Consider the following 7888-nt stretch of genomic DNA (forward strand, 5'->3'; position numbering starts at 1 on the left):
AGATATGACAAAACAACGATGTATAAATTACCAAGGGCATATGAGGGAGGGGGGAGCGGGGAGGGAGGGGGAAAAAAAAAAGAGGACCTGATGCAAGGGGCTTAAGTGGAGAGCAAATGCCTTGAGAATGATTGGGGCAGGGAATGTATGGATGTGCTTTATACAATTGATGTATGTATATGTATGGATTGTGGTAAGAGTTGTATGAGTCCCTAATAAAATGTAAAAGAAGAAAAGAGAAAAAAATGATTAGGGCAAAGACTGTACAGATGTGCTTTATACAATTGATGTATGTATATGCATGAACTGTGAAAAGAATTGTATGAGCCCCAATAAATTGTTAAAATTTAAAAAAAAACATGTTTTTCAAGTGTCCCAGAGCACTTTGAAGTAGGCCCAAAACTGGACATTCATGGACCTGCTGGCTGACACCCTTATGTGGAGTGGGTTATGCAAAAGGTGTAAGATCTTTATCTGTGCTTTGCAGTGTCATAACTTGAGGTTGGTTCCAGCCTTCTTCGGATCTAGATCCATTGGGAGGCTGAAAGTGTGGACACTGGTGTCCTCAGGGAGAGTAGGAAGTGGAGGCCATGACATGCTGCAGAGTGAAGCCCTTGTGGGAGACGAAAGCCAGGGATCTGGTGGACTTGCACCCATGTTGTCTTCCCCAACTGCTTTTGAAAGAATTATGCAGAACCCACGGTGAGAGGCATGGCCCCATGGAGGGAATGAGCTGGCCAAATCTTTGCTGGAGGCTTTGGACTGCCAAGCAGTGGCCCTCGTGGCGACATCTTGTGTGTCTCTCTATGCTGACCAGGGGCCCGGCTTGCACTCCTCATGCTGCACCAACTTTTCCATCGGGATAATAGAGGCCTGGAGATTTGACAGTGTTTCCCTGGAAACAACACACAATCTGAAAGTGGGATGTAAGCACTGCTATGATTCTAGACTAGTCTTACTCACTGTGTAGGACACCCTGCTCCTGGTACACACACTGTTAGAAAACTTGGAAAGCTTAGACACTGTGAGAACACACCGAGAAACTTTCAGAACAATTTAACAAATTATTGTGTCTACCGACTGTCACAGTGAGCTTCTTTTTGAACAACATGGCATGAATATAATGAATGTTGCTGAGCTGACATGTGAACATGGTTAAAATGACAAACGTTCTGTTACATATACAGTTACAACCATTCAAAAGATATGGATACAGATACCCACTAAAAGGAAAACCAAAATTGTCAAACATAGGTTTTGTTGGTTTGGGAGCGTTGCCTGCTTAGGGAAAGGAACCAAACCTGGGCAGTGGGCCACTGCAGACTGGACAAGAGGATGACCCACCGCTCCTGTTCAGTGGACACCCCAAAGAGTGTGGTGGAGTGGTATTGACCACAGCCTGCTTTCGGGGTACCTGATGTACAGAGAGTAAGGAGGAGTCGAGGTCCTGAATGCAGCCTCATCTGGACTCCTGGACTCCGAGGGAATGGAGGCATAACTCAGGCATTACATGTGGCTCCATGTAATCCCACCAAAGCTGGGGAAAGGAAAGGGTATTGTTTGCCCACAAATGGGCAACTTGGCCAATTCCTTCCTCCTGCTCCCTAGAGCAGTGTGGTATTTACCTAGCATTCCACCCTTCCCTTGCCTCTCGCTTCCCACTCTCTCTGGTACATTGTACACACCCTTCAAGGACAATTCTGCAGGTTCCTCTTCCATGAAACTATTCATCATTTCTGAACACAGTGGAAAATCCATTCCTCATGGCACAAGTCACTCATAGCCCAGCCTCTTCCTTTCTCCATGCATAAGCAGCGGTACCAAAGCCACTGTGTGGTCTGAAGATTTCCATGACGATTTTCTAATACCTTTGGAGCCTAGAAGTCAGCAGGAGGACGTTGGGTGGAACAAGGTCGTTGGCCTGGCTCTGGAAGTGTGGGGTGGGGGCTGGCAAGCCTGCATTGTCTAAAGAGCCTGGCCCCAGGCTTCCGTTCTGAGGTCAAAGTGTTTAAAGGAGCAGGGAGATGGCAGCGTGGACAACAGGAGTGGATTTCGTCACCCTGCTATCTGCTGTCTATGTCCTGGAGATAAGGCCTCCAGGAAACGGGCAATAGCAAGGAGTCTAAACACTTTCAATCATAGAAAGGCGTCATCCCTTCAGAGCACATGATGAAAGATAAGCCCTGTGGAGTTTCGCAGCCCAGAATGAATTACGTCAATTTTAGGGGAGGAAAGTGGAGCATATTTGAGGGGTTTTTTTTGGTGCGTTTTTTTCTTCCATCCAAGACATTTAAAACTGTTCATGGATTCAATTTCACCAGGCTAAGGCCTGCAAAGTATTCAATGGGCTGTATTATGTCAGGAATGAGTATTAAGGTAAAAATTAACTTTGAACGTCAACAGGCATCATCAGGCTTCAATGGCAAGTTGTAAATATCTTTAATTGCAAGGACTGAGGAGGGTCGTGGGAGGGCTTGGGAGAGAACCGCAGCTAGGATCCGTCCTTCGGTGCCATCTGCTAGTTCTGCAAGCACTCACCTTTTTGGATGTGAGACCCTTCTTTGGTGAAACGCTGGTTTAAATTCAAGGTTATTTAGGCTCTTCCAATTTTGCGGAGCTTCTAGATCAATGCTTCCCAAAGTGGACACTTTCGCTTCTTGGGAGGTGCTGGAACAATGGCAACAGAGGGGAGGTGGGATGGGGGCTGCTAAAGCAGATCTTACACTTGAGCCTGGATTGTGGATTATAGTATAAAACCTTCCATTGCCAAAGGGGCACAGAGTGATTTTCTTTTTTTCTGAAAAAGGAGTGATAAGTCGAATACGTTTGAGAAGCCATGTTCTAGACAGACCTAGAGCATACGCTCCGTGCCTGATGTCATTAAAGTCTGCATGTTTTATTTTATAAGGTAGGTGTCATATTGCTCTGCTCACCAGGCCTCAGTTCCCAGTTCGCTGTAAAAATTACCCTGATTCAGCAAAGAGCATCAGTGAGAAGAGGAGGAGCGAGTAGATATCTCTGGTCACAGGTCTACTGCCTGATAGAGCAATCTGTGACCTTTCCTGGCAAGACAACTTGTGTCCCTGTACTCAGGGGAAAGGAAAGGGTGTTGTTTGCTGACATAGCGTGTTCCTTTTGGCTTCTAGGAAACGTTTTATCATCAGTGGGCCACTGGACTCCAGCTTCCCAAGCCTAACTCACAAAGCGTTAAGCCTGTTTGTGGGGATAGAACGGTGTTAGGTTTATGTTCGTTGTCCTTTGTGCAGACCCGAAGAAGAGCAAACACTCCTGTGCTTTAGTATGATTTACAGAAGAAGCCCAGATGGTGCCTTAGGCCTTGGGCTGCAACAAGGTCAGCGATTTGAAACCATCAGCCTCCACAAGAGAAAGATAAGGCTTTCTACTCCCGTGCCAAGTTGCAGCCTTGGAGTCCCTCAGTTCTACCATGTCCTGCTGGGTCACAATGATTCCCAGTCCACTGGATGGCAAGGAGTAGGAGATGTTTGATGATGGACAGGCAGTACCTGAGTTCCAAATGGCCGATCTACTTATAGCTTATAGTTATGAGCTAAAGCCCTGATGTCTTTCCTTGAGGACAAACAGAGATCTCACACAGGAAAAGAGCAAGTGACATCCCACCTTACCTGAGACTCCCTGAAACGCCTTCTCAGTCTCCACCCTCCCCTGTACCCTGTAGTGCCCGCCTTCATCCAAACCAGGGAGGTGCAGCAAGGATTGAAAACATCATGGGCAGAAGCATGCTGCCTCTAACCTGGCTCACAGCTTTCATCTGGGCATGCCAGGGGCCCTGGGCAGAGCTAGAGGTTGCTGGTTCAATTCCACCTTCATCCCAGAACTTCTAGTTATTGTGCTTCCTTCACATTGTCTGCAGTAGGGCCAGGCCCAGGGATCCCAGACCCCAACAGAGATCCTAGCTATGGCCCAGAGCCACATTCCTCACCCCATGCCTTACAGCCTGAGCCAGGAAGCAGGTTCCTAGAGAGGGCAAGAAGGGAGAGTCCAGGCGCGAAAGGGAAGATAACTTAGCAACTGATGACACTGGGAGGCTCCAAACCCAGCATCAGGTGGCCTGGCTGAGAATTCCAAGCTGCTTATGCCACCAGCAAGGTATAATTGTTCGTAAAACACTTCGTAAAACATTTCTATCATTACTGTATCGTTATGTTGCAGATATCTTAGTGTATCTGAAAATGTTTTTTAGTAATTTTTATTCAGGTTACATTCAGGGTCTTTCATGAAATTTGACTAACGGAAGTTAAAAACCATATCGAGCTGTTCCAACTTATGTATAAATTAGGAATAAAGAGAGGTTTAGGAACAGAATTTGTGTTCTCAGATTAGAAAGCTGAAACTTCATGAAGGAGTGTCCATGGTTTACAATCATTAGTCAGGTAGCTGGACTCTATTTAATGATTCATTTGGAATCATTTTTCTCTGTTCTCAAACTGGCTGGCCTCACTTGGGCAACTGCTGTGTTGGTCTAATTCAGGGTCTTTCTTGAAATTTGATTTCCCAGTATTTGGAGGTTTTCCAGGTCTTGGCATGTCACAGTATGCATGATTTCCACGGAATGAGATTAGTTACAGTGAGTCAGAACAAAGACCAGCGTAGATTCAGGAACCTGTCTTGGCAGGCATGGTACATTGAAGATGTTGTGTTAGTTCAGGTTGACTAGAGAAATAAATTCATAGACATCCACATGTGCGTAAGAGAGAACTTTATATCAAAGAGCAATTATACATTGAAAAAATATCCCAGCTCAGTCCAGATCAAGGCCATAAGTCTAATAATACCCTATATGACAATACTGATCCATAAATTCCTCCTTAGACTCACACAGCTGGGCAATGATGCTGAATTCAGGAAAATCACAGGCCAATGGGTGGAAAGTTTTGTGGATCCAGTGGTGGTGGAAGCATCTCAGCATTGGCATGGGTCTCCACGTGGCTCCACCAGCTCTGGGCTCTGGCTGCATCAATGTAGCTACATGTGACTTTTCAGCAGGTGGAAGAAGCAGAGAGGGTGTCTTCCCTCCAGTGAGCTATTTATATCCATAGTGCCTCCAAATGAGGTTATCAAGCTGCGACCTGATTGACAGACTAGACTACCCCTTAACAAGTTGATGGGAGACTGTGTAACTACCACAGATGGTTTAGTAAATTAGCTGTGTCACACTACAGGACCCAGAGTTGACCCCTGCTACAGCCACTGTGAGTTGAACGGGCGGATCTGATGTTATGGCACGTAGCAGAAAGCTCCCCAAAGTGGTAGGCAGTGTCACAGGCTACTGGCATGTGTCCTAAGAGTCCAAATGCAGGATCTAGGCAAGAAGGACAAAGGAACAGAGAGAGCCTGTTCTCCACTGTGTCGTTGTAGGTATCAGATAGACTGCACCCCCACGGAGACATCATCAAGGCTGTGATCTCATTGATTGGTTGAATTCCACCCATATCTTCTTTTGGGTGCAGCCAAATTGACACAAAACCTGTCACACGTCCCTAAAGATGAAATATTTAGGAATAAATATAATCAGAGAAACAAAAAAAACTGTACGAAGAAGAGTACAAAATACAACTACAAAAATGGAAGAATTTATCATAATCCTGGATAAGGACATCTACATGGTGAAAATGTCAAAACTACCTAATGCAATCTACAGATACACTGAAATCCTGATCCAGATACCAATATCGTTCTTTAAAAAGATGAAAAAGCTTATCACCAACTTTATATAAAAAGGAAAGTGTCCCTGGATCAGCAAATGACTACTAAAGAAAGAGAACAAAATAGAAGGCCTCTCACTTCTAGATTTCAATGTCTACTTCTGTTCTTATATTGTTGAGAGGTTTTATCCCAAGAATGAGTTTTGGATTTTGTCAGCCCCATTGTTTATCCCACCTATCTTATCTAGATCCACATGCGGAGACATTAATACATGCAAAAACAAGTCAAAGCCCATACAAAACAACAAAGGAAGACAAAACCAACAACAACAAAAACATAAATAAATAAAAATAACAAAAATAAAGCCAATGACAAAAAAGGAAAAGCCTATAAATAGTTCCAGTCAAGTCTGATGGGGTGCCACACTCCCCAAAGTCTATTTTTGGTTTTCCCCAATGACTTCATTCCTTTGCTCCCCTTGCTGCTCTGTTGCATGCCCTTAGTGTTTCACCCCAGAGTGACGGGGTCAGATAGGGCACAATTCCCACGCTGTGTCTCCAGTTTTGTCCCCCATAGCACTATAATTTAGGGAGGGACGTCGTGTCTCATGGTGGGGCAGGCCCTATGGTCCTCTCTGTACATTGTGTGCTCTGAGCAGGAATATCATTCTTGGGGCTTGGTGGGACAGAATGTGTTCCACTCAGTCTCCTTCCTTCTGCATTTGATCCTATGTTCTATGATCAGACATGCCTCTCTCCCCAAGCTGTAGCTTCAGCATTGTCCTCTGAAGTGCATTCTTCTGGTGGAGGGAGGGTTCACATAGTTGGGATTGGGTCCAGCCCCACAGACTGCTCTATTGGTTCCCTGATACGTGCTGGTATGTTGCATTCATGTCTTGGTGCACCGGCTGAAGCCTGGTCTCTCTCTCCCTCTCCTGTGGAGATATAAACCATACCCTCTCCTTGAGTTGCTTAGTGCCCTGTTCACTCCCCTACTCATGTCTTTCTCTCTTTCTTTTCCTCTCCTACTTAGTTGGCTGCCATATGTATCCCCGGATTGAGTTTGGCCCCTACCATAGCACCTGAACCTCACCCCAGGAATGCGTGTATATAGTAGCTGTTCCCCTTTGCCCCATTTCTTAAGCTTACCTCAGTGAATTCATGTTGTACTTGTCCTTTTGTGCTTGACTTACTTTCCTTAGCATGATTTCCTCCACTTCTTCCCATGCGGCAATGTGCTTTATACGTTCATCAACTGTTTTTTAGTGATGCGTAGTACTCCACAGTTTTTAATCCATTCATATGTTAATGGAAATTTGAGTTGTTTCCAACTCCTTGCAATTGTGAGCTGTGCTGTGATGATAACGTTGGAGCACAGATATCTGGCCGTGGTTTGTTTCTTGCCTCTTCTGGGTACATGCTCAGTAAGGGTATTGGAGGTTCATATGGTAGCTATATTTCCATCTGTTTTAAATATCACCAAATCTATTGCTATAATGGCTGTTCATACCTACAGGTTCACTAAGAGTTGATGAGAATTCCTATCTCACTGCAGTCCCCCCAACACTTGTGACTTTTTAAATTTTTTTAATTGGGCTATCTTGAGGGTGTTAGGTGATATCTCACAGTTGTTTTAATTTGCATTTCTCATATGGCTAATGATCAGGAACATTTTCTCATATTTTGTTGACCATTCAGATTTCTGCCCTTGTGATTTTTCTGTTAAGGTCCTTTGCCACCTCCTTAGTGGGAAATTAGCTTTTTTCTTATTGTAAGCTAACACAGGATTATAGATTTTAGTAATAAGGCCTGTGTTTTCTTTTTTTAAAAATTATTTTTGTTCTTGCACAGGGCCATGCTAATCTTCTTTGTATCATTCCACTTTTAGTCTATGTGCTGCCGAATAGAGCTCAAGGCCTATGTTTGATGTGTCATTGCTAAAGATGTTTTCCCAGTCCGTGGGCTCTCTTATTGCTCTCTTGTTGAATTCTTTCAATGTACCAAGAGTGGTGTTTTATCTTCAATATATCCCACTTGTCAATTGACCCTCATCTGTTTTTGTGTCCTTCCCTATTTCCAATAACCTATGTATTCCCTGTGCCAAGGTTCTCATTTGTCCCAATTCGCTCATTAATGGCCCTAATAGTTTGGGGATTTACCTCAAGGTCTGGATCCACCTTGAGTTTATTACTGTGCATGCAGTG

General features: G+C 44.5%; 1 non-coding gene across 1 annotated transcript; it reads right to left on the reverse strand.

The window, feature by feature from the left end:
- Positions 1 to 7489: 7489 nt before the first annotated feature.
- LOC142423571 (U6 spliceosomal RNA) lies at positions 7490 to 7596 on the reverse strand. Its single transcript, XR_012779196.1, has one exon. It is a non-coding gene; the product is annotated as a U6 spliceosomal RNA (small nuclear RNA).
- Between the last annotated feature and the right edge of the window lie 292 nt (positions 7597 to 7888).

The sequence above is a fragment of the Tenrec ecaudatus genome, chromosome 12 (assembly GCF_050624435.1).
Source record: "Tenrec ecaudatus isolate mTenEca1 chromosome 12, mTenEca1.hap1, whole genome shotgun sequence".
Lineage (NCBI taxonomy): Eukaryota > Metazoa > Chordata > Mammalia > Afrosoricida > Tenrecidae > Tenrec > Tenrec ecaudatus.